This window comes from Martes martes (assembly GCF_963455335.1).
Source record: "Martes martes genome assembly, chromosome: 3".
NCBI lineage: Eukaryota > Metazoa > Chordata > Mammalia > Carnivora > Mustelidae > Martes > Martes martes.
Genome location: NC_137890.1, coordinates 106,183,845 through 106,199,137, shown reverse-complemented (window position 1 = coordinate 106,199,137; position 15,293 = coordinate 106,183,845). Strand labels below are relative to the sequence as shown.

The following is a 15,293-nucleotide window of genomic DNA, read 5'->3' as shown; positions in this document are numbered from 1 at the left end:
TTTACACAAATATAGATACCCAGTATGGTGGACTGAGCTGTGACAATCTGATTAATCTGGGAATATGTAGTTCTAGTTTAGTATCTGACAAAAGATGATCTTAAGCAAATTTGGAAAGCAGAAATGAAGTAGCAGTCACTCTACTCTGAAATTCTTTTTGAGGTCACGTGCAGTGATGGGCAGGCACAGATTGCTTGGCAGTTTCCAGTTTGGCCTCATTCTTCTCTGCTTTTCATCTGGCTCTTCTGACAGCAGACATTTGTTTGTGAACCTACTACCAATAGGTAATGAATGTATTACCTTCTATTCTAGACCTTTAATCCCATAACTTCCTCCCTGCCCTATTCCACTCATATTGACTCTGTTCCAAAACTGATCCTAACACATAGGAGGAGAGAGAGAGAGAAGGAGTGAGGGAGAGGGTAGGAGATGTGGGAACAGTGATTAAGAATGGATATACAAAAATACTAAATGTATATCTCTCAGAGAAAGGCAACAGAGGCATTAGTTCAAAAGTGATTGTGTGACCCAGGTTGATCTAATCTTGTAATTCACAGGGCTTCTGTTTCCCATTAGGCAGTCTATATGTGACTCTTTGCTTTTTATTACCTAAAGGAGAACACTTTCACCAGAGGACCACGATGACTCCACTTAATTGGAAGTTCAGTTGGCTTTTGGCCAGTTTGGGATCTTCCAGAGACAGCATAAATAGGCACAAAGGATATTATTGAGGTGACCGACTATGATCATTGAAAAACTGTACAGTGAGAGCAGAGAGGAGAAGGGAGATGTGATCCGAGAAGACCTTCGGTGTGCTTTCTTGTGCCACGCTCACCTTACACAGTCAAGATTGTTCAGTGCCTGCAACCCTCAACAATTAAAGTCTGAGCCACTCACCAAGAAGAGATCCCAACCTACTGAGATGCTGAAGAAAAGGGACAGATAATGGAAAAGGATGTTGTGGAGTCAAGATATAAACAGATCCTCAAGACCAGTTGTGGAAGTAACAACTTTAGTTACTACTCATTTTCATTTTATTTTCAATGCATTCCCCACCCCCCACCCCCGCTTTTTTCCCAGTCTTATATCAGGGATGTTGATTGATGACTTCAATGCAGCCAGCTGGTAAGTTGCAAAATTTGAGATAGTATCACAAGTTCAAAAGAGAAATGGATATCTGTTCAGAGCTTCTGAGCACTGAGTAGTACAGATGATCTGATTAGATTTCAGGTTTTGTCTCCTGGAGATATGAAATATTAAACATTTAGAGGCTCCCATCAAAGTAAGACTATTTCCCCAAATTAACTGTTCATAATTATAATGGGAAAAAAGGCATTTCATGGAATAAAAAAGAAACGCTTCAACTTTAAAAAAAAATAACATCTCATTATGAAATTACAGTTCCATTTAGGTTTCTTTTAATACAATCTTTGAAGAATACTTTTCTATCCTTCTAGGATTTGTGACTGTTAACAAAACTGTCATTCTCAACTCTCTCCCTTACCACATAAGTATTGTCCTGGGATGTTAAATTATTTTTCTAGTCTACTGATATTTAAAATTCGCTTCCCTCGTTGGCAGCAGATCCTAGATTTAAATTCTTCAGGTTGCAAAACTACTTTTATTTGTCTCACTCCCCACTGTGCAGAAGACTCTAAGAGTCTTGTTGCAGAAATGGTCAGGGATGTTTTCGTGGCTTCCTTCCTGGGGTAGATGACACATCTTTAAGCCAAGAGGCCAAGACCTGGGGCCTTGCAGATGTATAAACCGGGATGAAATCTTTTGAAGACTGCTTTGCTCAGCAAAGAATTGTTTTGAAGGAGCTAGCAGTTGAACACCCTTGAGATAGATTAGGTTCCTATCTAATGTAGAGAGGAAGAAGGTGTGGCCCACCAAGAAAAGGAAGACCACAAACTCAAAAATAAATCTGACAATGTCTTTTGCTTCTTAGAATGTAAACATCATTAATATGTAATCAATCATAAGAATGTGTGTGCTGCAAGGTGATGAGATCCTCCCTATGCTTTTGTAACACCTGCATTTCACAGTCCCAACAGAAAGCACTGCTCTGACTTTGAAGTCTGGGGCTTGGAAAATATGCAGTCATTTGATACCACCAGCTTTTCTGAATCTGCCAAGCCATTTTCTTCCTAAAGGTAAGTGCATCATATACATGGAAACAGAGTTTTGTTCGTTTGTTTGTTTTGTTTTTTAAGTGAATTAGGATGAGTCAATTAGAGGTTTCTGCTTTTGATTTTCATTTCAAATGCTTATTCCTATTTCTGACCCTGTTCTTTACTTTTTCCTCCAGCCTTAGGGAAAACAAGCTTGCGATCTAATATTGAAATTGCACTAGTAAAGTCACTGGGATCCTCGAGCTTCACAGGGATATTGGCGTTTAGTGACATTGGCTTTGGACTTACCTGTGTTCCTTTTTGTGCATTTTTGGAAGAGCTCAATCTTTTTTGAGGCTTTGCCTTGAAGAATTCTTTCCTGCTTCTCCTATTCTCTTATCCCATCCTCAAGTATAATCACACAACTCCACCATATTAGACCTATCACGGGCCATGAAAATTACTTTTGGGACATTTTGCCAATCCTAAGTATTAACCGAGGTGTACTTGAACCCTGGGAAACGGCATTGGCTGTGGCTGCTCTCAGGCAAAGTTCTGATTATTTTCAGTCATTTTAAAAAAATTCCACTAGACAAGGGCAGATTCTCTTTCAAATCCTACCTGCTGTGCAAGCATGACAAAAGATTGAACGGATGGGAATGCACTGAAGCAGCCCAAATTCATCCTTTGACCTCTGAGCTCAACTGGCTGTCATGCACAAATTTGATTTTTGCTAGAAAGATCCATTTTTCTATCCCTCAAAGGAGAAAACTAATGAGACTGAATGAATTGAAGAATTATTTCTTGAACGACTTTCCACAAGTGATGTATAGCAAATCTACAAGTTTTCTTTTCAATATATATTTTTGTTGGGCAATTTGGGAATCGAGGACAAATCAGAGAACTTTCCTGCTTTAAACAATAAAATACATGTTATAGAATCCAACCATCTGGGCACCATGGTATAGTGGAAAGCATCTTGAACTCTTGAGTTAGAAGATGTAGGCTAAAATCCTAGAGTGCCACCTGTTCCATTTCATTCATCTTTTTCTCTGTTTCCTCTTTTTACCCTAAGTGGGTGTAAGCATCTATCTATCCTGTCCAATCTCTCTCCACATAGAAATGTTCCTGAAAATGGAAGTGATTTATTCAGCCACGAAGGATTAAGCACAAACAAGGCTCTTGCTTTATTCTAATGAACTTTAAATTGAGTTAAACATTGACAACATGCACATATGAAATTTGTTGAAGTTGTTGCACAATATTTGCCTAAATTCCAGAATGAGCACATTTATTTGCAAGGTAGAACTGTAAAGAAGGGACAAGTTTGGGCTCAATAAATGGGGGAAGACCTGGAAGTCCTAAAGGAACAAGACTTGGTCTGTGCTTTGAGTTCTTGGTAGAATTTCCTGAAGTGAGAGAAGAGGTCATTGTGATACATTGAAAATTACACTGATATTGAGGCAAAAACTGGTTTGAAACCAGTCCCACCATTTGTTAGCTATGTAAAAAAAAAAAAAAAAAATCATTTAGAACTTTCTGATAGTCATTTTCCTCATTTATGAAGAGAGGTAAGGACAACTACCTCACAAAATAATTGAAAGTATTCAACAAGACGATGCATATGGAAGAGACTAGTGCTGTGCCTGGCACATATCAGGTACTCACTTGATGCTTGTTTCAGCTCAAATGGAGACAACATAGAAGCAAAAACATGACAGTCATAACAAGCATATCATGCTCAGAGAATAGTAGAGAAACCAGACTGGCAAAGAAGAATAATCATCATTTTAGACAGTGAGCTGTAGTGAGGAGAAGCCATTTTCCCTTGTGTCTTAGAAATCTAATACGACCTGCCTAAGCTGATGCTCACATCCTAGTAGAGTTGCTAATGGAATCTGGGTTTCTAGATTTTCCACTTAATTTTGATTCCTTAGTTTCTTATCTGTCAAATTCACTTTAGCTGGTTGTGGTGATGCTGGCACAATGCCAGACCAACAGATCAGTCCAGCCAAAAAGCCAAAAAATTAGTAAAAAGACAGAAACAAAATACAAATGGCAATTGATGGGGCACCTGGGTGGCTCAGTCAGTTAACTTCGGCGCAGGTCATGATCCCAGGGTTCTTGGATTAAGTCCTGAGTTGGGCTCCCCACTCTCAGGGGAGCCTGCTTCACCATCTCCTCCGCTCTCTTACCCACTCCCACTCTCTCTCTCTATCTCTGTCTCTCTCTCTCTCAAGTCAATAAAATATTTAAAAAGCAAAAATGAAACAAAACAAAACAAAAAAGAACAAACAAATGACAACTAATTATGGGTTGTTGAATGAGTAGATGGGTGAGTTCAGTAAGAACACTTGAAATATTAAATGCATATGTTGGTTCAGTATACATTTATTTTTATTCTGAGATTACATATTAGTTAGCTTTTGCTAAACCATGCTATGTGATGAATGGCCCCCAAATCTCTGGATTTAGAACAGTATTTATTTCCCACTCACATCTACCCACTGCAGCTTGATTCTAGTTTACTTTACTTGTGTTCTAATTCTAGGACCCAAGTTGAAAAATCAGTGTCTGGTGGCAGAGGGCAAAGAGGTAAGGCCATTCAATACAACTGCTCTTAATGTTCTGCTAGCAGGGGTGGGTTTTGGCACTTCTGCTTACATTGCACAGGCCAAAGAATGTCATACAGAGCAGGGACCTATACTCCTGCCACAAGGAGACACTTCAAGTCAATGGAGCATGAAGAATCATCCTCCTTCAAAGGAAGAAATGAACAATCAGGAGAAAAAATACAATCTGGACAGATCACAAATTTCTGAATTAAAGTTCTCTAAGAATTAATATACGATTATTTTGCCCCCATTGTCTAATGGAAAACATAGCCAAAGGTTAACAGGTTATTTTCACTTTGCTCAGGCCACCTTTCTTTCACAGATGTACAAAATTGCAATTACCTTTCTTACCTGCTTGCTCCTCTATGAGGGCACTTCAGAGGTTAATATCCATCCCTAGCCCATCTCTCAATCAGACAAGGGGGCAGGTATGTGCTCATTCCTTGAGATCAGGCTCATGGATATGCATATTACTATTCAGAAAGTTGAGAATCCAGATTTATTAGTTAAATTCTAGATGCTTCATCTAATATTTGTTAAAAGACATAGTGGCATGCATTGTAGTAGCCTTGCATTTAAAGAATTGACTCACATAAGATGCAAAGTGTGTAATGGATAAGTGTCCAGGGTCTTTGGAAAGTGTGACTCTCATTGCTGCCTGAGCAATGAGTGAGCTGGGTTTGCTTTTATTTTCACGTATCCTTTCAAGCGGTCTCCATCTGTAGCTAATGTTATAAAGCTGGTGTCTGAGACATCTTTGTTTTTATTGTGGCAATATATCTAAGCCCTCTCTTTATCTTAAGTAATCCAGTACCCCTGAAAGATGATGCTGGGACTCAGAAAGAAAAAAAAATCTGATAAGATAACAGCTTACAGTGACATTTATATAATTGCCCCAGTCAGAACTCATTTCCAGCTGCCTATGTGGAAGCTTACTTCAGCATTGTAGCTAGGAAGCAGGAAAAGCAAATACTGCTTCCCTTTGGCTCCCACCTTCTGAACTATCCATGCTTAAAGGGAAGATTTTTATCCAGGAATACTGTGCTTTAAGCCATACATAGATTTGCTTCCTAAGATCCCAATTTTCTTTGAAACATAATTAGAGGGACTTGTCATTAGAGACTAAATTGTCTCTATTTAGACCAACAAGAAAACTTCTTTGAAACCAACAAAATCTCCCATAAGTTTTCCCCTCCAATTTGTGTATCATAGAGGTCCTTGAACACTATTTTGACTTCATTTTTTCTTTCAAGTCAGTTGGGTTCACTCTAGAATGGTAGCTGGCATGTCCTTCACTAGAGCTGGCAGGAATTTTCTATTGTTAGTAGAACTTGTCTTGAAGAGGTCGCCAGGAATCCCCAACTGCAGATTTAAGGCAGCCTTTCCTTTTCCCATTCTCGAACCCATGCTCTCTTTGTTCATAGCCCGAGGACTTTAGACGCTATAGAAAATTGAGTCTGTCTCAGTGCTGTACCTTTGAGATAGAAAGATCCATCTATGCATTATATGAGAGATGACCAGTAAAGAGGAAAAGGATCTGCCTAAAACGGTTTCTGATATTTTACCTAGTTCATTCTGATTTCATACAACATAAAGCTTAACTTTATCCCAAAGTTGTGTTTATCTTCTTATACCCTCAATATTGTTTGTTTCCATGGCTCTTGCTAGAATCGAGGTCTACTTACCTCCTGCTTCTTGTTCCTAGAAGCCTTGGGGATGAGTGTCATATTTATTCTAGACTATGAGATATAAATTCTATCACCAGTCCACATGGCATTTGACCAGTAGCCTAGTTAGGTCAACTGAGGGCAAGGCTGGACAACGTCTCCCTTTAAAAACTTGGAGTCTTGGGAGAAAAAAAAATGTGGAGTCTTGAAAAAAAACTTCACTTGCTTTCATTCATTTAATCTTCACCCTGTCACATTAAGGTCAGCCAAGTGGTAAATTACTCAGGACAATCTTGCAACCTCTCTGAGTGACTTAGACTAACTTAGCTTTAAGAACTTTTCACTGCACTTTGGAAAAATACAGTATTTAGGGGACCATCTAACATGGACAGACAACGAATGCAAATTGGTGACTTAATACCCCCATGAAACATTCTTTACTGTGATGAGATCCCAGAAAACAAAGACTCTGTCTTATGCAATTTTATATTCAAAATCTATACAACACATTTGAGACCAGGCAAGTACTCAATAAATACCTGTGATATTAATAATGGATAAATGAATAAAGGCAAAAGAATATACTATTATACATTGCTATAATACTCTGAATATTTATCATTTATTATTTAGTAAGTTAACAAACTGTGAAAATGGTGCAAGAAGACTAAAATCCATTATTCCTCCTTGTATTGAAAAATTTCAACCACTTTACAAGATGAGAACTATTTTAACTTCATTTTATCATTGATAAAAATTGAAGCTATGAGAGTTTTGGTTTGCTTGAGTAAAACTTAATACAGGGTCTCTCATACTGTTGGTATTCTGTGTAGCGAATACTTCTAGATGGAAAAAAAAAAAAGAAGCAAGGAAACGGGAAAAATGAAGGAAGGAAGTAGTAAATAGCAGGACCAGTGTACAAACCAGATTTGTATATTTCCAAAGCCTTTTCTCTCTTTTTTTTTTTCCTAAAGATGCACATTGACCCAATAAAGAACTTTATATGTATATTATTTGCAAAGAATCTAAGAACTGGGATTTTAATGGTATAGAAAACAGAGCATCTACCCTCAAGGAACTGTCAATCTGCTAGGAAAGACCGTCTATGACAAGAAAAATAGAATAAATTCAAAATATATTCTTGTATTTTGAAATAAAAGAAAAAGCAGACAGATTAAGATCATACAACATGGCCTTTTGTATGAATAAGTGTACATTAAACCTCAGGAAAGCTCTAAAATCAGAAGTCTGGGATAACTATCTTAGTGTCCATCAACTTGTCTTCCTGTCTTTTTTCCCCCTTCAAGGCAGGTATATCTTCAACCACTTCTCTCTGCCTTCTTCAAAATCCCCTCTTAAAGAGGGATATATTATTAGTATTAAACATAGTGTGAATTTAAGTCATTGTTCTACTTCTTCATGGTGTGCAGGTATTTAAGCCCAATCTCCATCTGTGGACTTCAAAGCATCTGCAAGAAGGTGGATTGGATTTCTATGCGGTGACCACCTTTCTGTTTTTGAAGATGTCATAAAACACAGAGTCATATTCTCTGCTAACATGTAAACCTAAACTTAGCTGAGACAAAGCTATCAAAAACAGAGGATCATGGGCCAAAAGTTGATTTATTTAGTTGATATTTATTCCTCAAATCCTGCTTTTAGTCTGACAAAACTCAACCACCTCAACATATGCTAGATAGAAAACACCTCAGTCATCCTCTGGAAGTAACTACTATTTAGGTATAAACTTCCTTCAAATTTGTATATGTCCATAAAAGTGTGCAATAACATTATGGTTATGACAAAGACAAAAATATTTAATTTTAACACCATTTTTTATGGATATAAATATTTGATAACATGAGTGTATGTTAATTTATTTAACTGGTCCTCAATTGATATTCTCTTGAATCATTCACACAATTTTGCTCATAAATAACACTAAAATGAACATCCTTATTTATAAATCCATGCACATGTGCCTAATCATTTCTTTGACATAAATACCTAGAAGCAATTCTCTATACTCTTTATGCAACACTTAGGTTAAAACTAAAATTATTTCAAAATAAAAAGTCTAAAAAAGTTATGTCAAATTAAATGTATGTGCACATGTATGTATTTATGCACACACATATAATTAGGTGTTTTCTTACACTTTTCTGATTCTTTCTTTCAATAAATGTCCTTAAAAAAATAAATGTACCTAATGTCTTGCAAGAATACTCCTAAAATAAATAAATGAATAATGTTGCATTTGGCATATAGGACATATTCAGAAATATTTGAAGAATAATGAGTGAATTGATACACAAATGAAAGACTTGTTCACAATAACGTGGTCAGAAATTCATAACATCTTGTATTTCTTCTTTTTATCTCCTTCTACATCCACCTGTATTGATGCAAACCTCTTTTTTTCCCCCACCTGAATAGCATATAAGGTCAGTAACCTGAGATATGTTTTCTTTCTCCTTGCAACCCAGCTCCCTGCATGGTCCCACTAATGGAAAATTAGTGGCACAAAATTCCTTCTTCTGAAGCAATACATTGAAGCTATTTGACTCCTCTGTTGTGACAAAATCCTGTGTCATGGGTTAGATTTGCTCTGTTCTGCCTTGAGTTCTTATCTGAGAATTTCTTATGTTCATTTTATATTAAAGAAGACTTAAAGTAGAACCTCTGGCCTATTCCACAAGAAAAAAATAATGTATTATCACAACCTCTATGATACTTCCCAAACTTCTTTGGGACTCCAACATGTGAGTAGCCTGCAAAACACTTAGAAATCTTTCTGACAGTGTCAGGTGAAAAAAATAAAAAACAAAAACCCAAGTAGTGGCTCTAGAAGTCAAAGGACAAGCCCCATGATCTCAAAATCTGTCTCACTGGCTCTTGAATGGAAACCCTCAAACTCTGAGAAGTATTTCGTTTTTCCTCCTTGTTCCTCTCTGAATCTAAGCTGTTGAACCTGCAGTCACTGTCTAACTATCTTTCCTTCTTTCTTTTTCCCTTTTGTTGTTAAAGGCCCAGTTACTTTTCATGGGAAGGAGGTTCAAAGAAATGTGACTCCTTCCATGGAAAAGAATAGGCCACATATACATTCCTCTTCCTCCTCTTGCCTTTCTTGATGTGAGTCAGAATTTCAAATGCTCTGCAAGTCAGATAGAAGCCATTGACTTATTTAATTCCTCCTGTGAAGAAACTGTTCTTGAAGGATCAAAGCAACTTCCTGCATTTCTGATGACTATCAGGCAGCAGCACAAATCCAAACAATAGGGGCACCTGGGTGGCATAGTTGGTTAAGCCTCTGACTCTTGATGTCTGTTCAGGTCTTGATCTCAGGGTCCTGGGATCGAGCCCTGTGTCGGCTCAGCGTGGAGTCTGCTTGTCCCTCCCCCTCTGTTCCTCCCTCCCAGTGATATGCTGTGATATATTTGAAGAGATTTTCTCCCCAGATCCCATTTTTTTTTTTTTGGTTAAATATAAGCAGTTTTTTTTTTTTTTCCCCTCCTTCTCCAAGAATCCAAAGAGCAAAAAGCTACCCTCTTCTTAGTGAGATTAATAGTCCCAGAGTGGATACCGTGTAAGAAACCTGGCTGAAATAATTAACTATTTTTCCTTTCTGACATATCATTGCCTTCTCATGTTTAAGGGCAGATTGCTTGACTAAGCAGGTGTCCTGAGTTCTAGTCCAAGTTGATATGTAATTCAGTTAATATTACCTAGGAAGAAACACTTAATTGTCTCAACCTTGATTTCCATTATCAAACTTTAAGTTTTATTTCTATTTTGTTGTAGTTTAATTTGATGTAATAGTACCTTTAATAGATTTTTTTTCTGCCCAGAAGTCTTCCACTCTTCTGATCACCATATTCAATTTTCCTCTGGAGAACAACTCTTTTCCCTTAGTTTACACTTTCCTTACCTAGTTTACACTTACAGAACTTATATTCTGCTAGGGGAGTTCACTCTACCCTTTGCTTCAGAGGCAGCCATTTGACTATCTGAGTAGCATATTTTCCTATTTGCACTGATTGTACAGTGATTGTATAGTGATAAGCACAAGATGCAATCAGAGTAAATGAGACACAATGAGGTATTGCCTAGGAATTCTGGACAATGTCCCATGATATTGTCTTTTCCATGAGACTTGAGACTAGGAACTTATAAAATCAATAGCAATCTACTGAGTTTTCAGGGTCTACCACTCATGAAACCAGAAAATGAACCCAACTGAGTAAAAGATTCAGCAGAGACAAGATAAATCCTAATGTAATCATGTGAGTTCCTGTACCCAGTCATGCCTGAAGACAGAATACTTTGGAAAATCTCTGTTGTGTAAGCCAACAATTTCTTTTTTATGCTGAAGCCAAGTTATCAGTTGGGATGTTTTGGATGGGAATAAAAAAATGTCACTAAAAATGGCTTAAATAACACATTCAACCTATTGACTTATGTACCTTAAAAATATGAAGGTAGGAACAGCTTTTGGTTTATTTCACTTTGGTGGTCAATGGTGTCACTAAGACACACTTGTTTTTTATTTCTTTTATCTACTTTCTACAATAACAGCTTCATATAAAGACTGTCTTTTTTATAGTAATAAGATAGCCAGTGAGATATGATTTATAGGTTTCTTTGTCCAAGGCAAAAGTACCTGCCTTTCTAGTAAATCTGTCAGAGAAACTTTTTTTTTTTTTTAAATAAAAATCCACCTTTATGTCCTTTTGACCAAGTACTCATTCTCACATAACCCCTATGGCCAGAGGAATACCAAAGCTGGTATGCTTAGAAATAGATTTCCTAAAGTGTTAACTGGTTTTGTGGCTTAAAAAAATCTAAACTCACCATCCCCGATGCTGGAGTGGATCAATGTACCATCATTACCTGGGTATACATAATAAGGTGGGAGAGAGGTAAAAGTCTTAGAAAGACAACCACAGTGCTCACCATAGCCAGGGGAGTGTGAGTTTTCTGTCAGTTTCCAGAACAGCTTTTTAAAAGCTGTAGATCAAATCTAAGGGTCAAAATGGACACTTGCTCTATATTCTTATTCTCCTTCCTTTGACAAAAAGCTTTCGGGAACTCAGATAATTTAGAAGAAACAAAGAGGGTTGACTGTGTGCAGAAGGAAGGTTTCTGGATAGTGGACCGGAAGCCAAGCAGGACAGGAAAAGTTCCTGGAATCCAAAAGCTGAGGTTAACGCTGGAATCTACTCTTTACCCTGTCCCTTGATCAGGCTAACCTGATAGATGTTGAAGCTTCCTGAAGGTTTCAGGAAGTTTCAGTCCCGGTAAGATTTGAAAGTGAGCTCTTTAATAGAGATAGTAACTTTGGCCTTCAGACAAAAAAGACCATAAATCATTTCCTATAGCACTGCTGTTCAGATGTGGATGCCCATCAGGAGCCAGATTGTACAAATTGACTTTAACTTTCCTGAACAGAGTAGGCCAGCACACGAATACTTTCTCCAGCTAACAAGAATTGGAACTAAGAGAAAAAAGTGCTCTTATTCGATGCTGTTAGAAACCAGATTTGTAAGTTAGACCAAGTAGAGAAACAATGAAGAAGAGACACATAGAAAAGTAAGGAGAAGGGATCTTGTTATTTCAGAAGGAAAAGGTAGAGAAGGGCCAGAAATATAGTTGTACTAAGGTCTCTAAATTCTGAAAATACCTCCACCCTCACTCTATACATGTTTGCTGAAGCTCTTAAGCTAAATTGGATGATATTTTCTTTTAATAATGAATAATCTGAATCTAGACAAACCTCCTGATGACAAATTCCAAAAGCAAATATACAGGAGATTGATGTCTCCTTGTGACAGTTCTTGGACAATCCTAAAGAAAAAAAATAACACTGATAGAATCATAAAAGCCTTAGCTGGGGAGAAAGTCACAAAGCTATATAATTGATGGTCTGAAATGAACGCAAAAACTAGTATTTTCTTTGCTTATAACATCTCATATGACCTTATCTTATCCTTGTAACAACCATATGACATATATATCATTATCTTTCTTTTTACAGATGAAAAACTAGATTCAAGAGGCCTAATAACATGCACAGTGGAAAGTGGTGAAAAAATTTCTCTATAGGAGGGGCCTGACTCTGTGCCATTTCTCTTTCTCTTTCTGCCTTTCAGAATAAAGAGTAGGCATCTTCTTAATTCTTAATTCTTCTTAATTCTTAGTTCTAAGTCTGTCAAACCAGATATGTTTTATGATTTTATTATTCATACAAAAAGGATGAAGCATTCCAGGCAGAGGGAATAACAATGGAAAGTCATATTGGTGTGTGATGATCAAACATCTGAGACAACTATATAAAATTCAATTTCTAGAATACACAATTCAAAGAATGAGTGGTTGCGGATGAAGCTGAAGAGGTGGGGAGGAGGTTCAGTTCATGGGTCCCTTTTATGGGATTCTGATGTTCTTAAATCTGTCTGTAGATGAGATAAACCCACTCAAAGGTTTAAGAAAGGAGTTGTTCTGGAAATCACCATTAAAATCACATGTGTTGTTTTTGAGCTAAAATCTCACACACAAAAAAACATACATATGTATGGAGAGATAGACAAGCTAACCCGTGCCATGGAATTTTGAAGTAAGACAAAAGACAGTGAAAATGATACAGCACTATTTCTATGTACTGAACTTTATTTCAATCACAGATTTTAAGGTATAGGCCCATGCACGTGGGACAACACTGTGATCTTCACAAGTGAATCCAAGCCTAATTTTTTTTTTTTTTGGATAAATTCTTCGTATCATTCCAAAAAATTTCCCAGTAATTTTACAAAATGAAATTGCTTACAGAACAAGCATTCGCTTGATGAACACATGTGAAAATATCTTGTTCCCCAGACCCAAGTAACCTGGGCATTCAATTCCCATTTAGTCTGCAAGCTGGCTCCTTGGACTGTGTCTCTCTAGACACTTGCCAGTATGTAGATGGATGGTATTAATTTCAGATGGGGAAATCCAGTAATGTTGTTCTGAACCCTGCAAACAAGGTCAGACATCTGTAAGAGTTGTAGCCCTCCAGGAAAACATGTGCCTCTTTCTTCTGTCTGGGGTGTTCTCCTTTTGTATTCTGCCCAGAGATTTCTTGAAATAAATTTTGTTGTCTCAGAAAATATGGTAAATATTCCCATGTCTAAATTTTCTATGATTCTCACCAACTGGAAAAGCAGAAAGCTTTCTTGGTTTGATTAGAGAGCAGATTTCATCAGGCTAGAAACTGTCAGCTGTCTGCGGTAGAACTGAAAATCCGTGTGCTTTCAGGACAATTGGTCAGAGTGGCCTGTGGGATCTTTAAGACGATCTCATTCTAATAAAAAATTGCGAAATGGATGACACATCTTTGAACACCTCCTAATTTCTTTTTGCTCCTCCGTACCCTTGTGATGCTTCTCTCAGTCCTGTTTTTATTCTCTTACAGAGCCGAAGGGTGTCTGTTCTCACACTATCATCATCTAATCAAAATCAACCAGTATTTCTTAAGCAGCAGTTATGCGCAAAACTGTTCTGGAAAAAAGCATTGCTTTCCCTTAGAGAACTGTCCTTTTAGATGAGGAGACAAGATATATACAAAAAAAAAGTGTAGAACAACAGAAGATATAACATGACTATGATGTAGTGGTGTGACAGCTTGGTTCTTGCCCAGAATGGAGATGAAGTCCAGTGAGAAATGACAATGTAAAACAATCAAAATTTAGAGGTGGCATTATATCCCCTAATCCCACTCTCACCAACATGGAAACAGAGACAAGATTTGGAAATGACCCCAGGGTATTGGGCTCAGATGAGAGTCAATTATTGCATTCTTCACAAAGATAGGAAGCAAATAAGGGAAAATGAATTTCTTAAAAACAAAACAAAACAAAACCTTGTTAGTACCATGTTTCTCACTCATCTATTCAAAATATGCCTGTGACTTCTGCTGCCTGCTTATTAAAGTTAGTAGGGTAGAACTATTACCTGTGTCAGCCATCATGCTCAGGAATGGAGACATAAGATTTAATAAATCATTTTCAGGCCTTGAACTCAGTGTCAGTAAAGGAAAGTCAGGAGAGCAGATGAGTTCCTTGAGGAAAAAAAAAAGGAAAAAAAAAAGTTATGGATCAGGCAAACATGAATCATCAGGAAGCAAGCACAGAAAAATTCTGGAACAGCATCAATGGAGAAAACTCATTGAAATGAGAGTAGAAGCAGGTGTGCAGACCTCTGTGGCTTTTTGCATCCTGCAACGGCATGCAGAAGTCTGACCAGGCTGGGCGTTAGACTCCTGGAGTGGGACCTGGCTGTTGGTCTAGAGAGTTTCTAAACTCCTGGACTGGGAGGTGCCAGCATTTCTGGGGCATGATCAGGAACTGAAGTTCAACCACTGTGTGATATGGTGGAACCTTAGCACCTAGCCTGATCTAGTATCTGAGTACTCATGCTGAAAAAATACCTGAGCTCCCTTCCTCCGGGGTAATCAGGAAGAGAGGTCTGAGCTTTGGCGATAGAGTTGTAAGGACAATAGAATTCTGTTCTATCATTCCAGTATTCATGTTTATGGGGACTTTAGCCCTATCCACTGGTATGAACCGAAGTTCAAGCCAGTGAGCATGTATGCGGTCATAGCTCTTCACCTCGGCAGAACCAGTGCCCTGAACTTACCTTGCTGCCCTCTTCCAGGATTGGTTGCCTGTAAGCCTTCAGTGTAGCCAGTTTCTGTGAAGCTCCCAACAGCCAGTCTAGAGAGAATCCATCTGTTAAAGGTTAACCTTAACTTTCAAATTTTAAGAGGACAGAAATCTGGTTCAGGAAATATTAAGTTTAGGGGTCAGGAGAAGACAAAACCACCCAAAGAGACAGAAAGATGATCCAGAAAAGTAGGAGAA

The 15,293-nt window shown here is 37.7% G+C and overlaps 1 long non-coding RNA gene across 2 annotated transcripts; it reads right to left on the bottom strand.

Moving 5' to 3' along the window:
* Nucleotides 1-1,120: 1,120 nt before the first annotated feature.
* LOC308340461 lies at nucleotides 1,121-14,690 on the bottom strand. Of its 2 annotated transcripts, none has more exons than XR_013966600.1 (3): nucleotides 14,630-14,690; nucleotides 14,386-14,491; nucleotides 1,121-1,240 (listed from the first exon to the last, which is right to left on the bottom strand). It is a non-coding gene; the product is annotated as an uncharacterized lncRNA (long non-coding RNA). The 2 variants fall into 2 exon arrangements; XR_013966601.1 differs by lacking the exon at nucleotides 1,121-1,240 and adding an exon at nucleotides 13,048-13,407.
* Nucleotides 14,691-15,293: the final 603 nt, after the last annotated feature.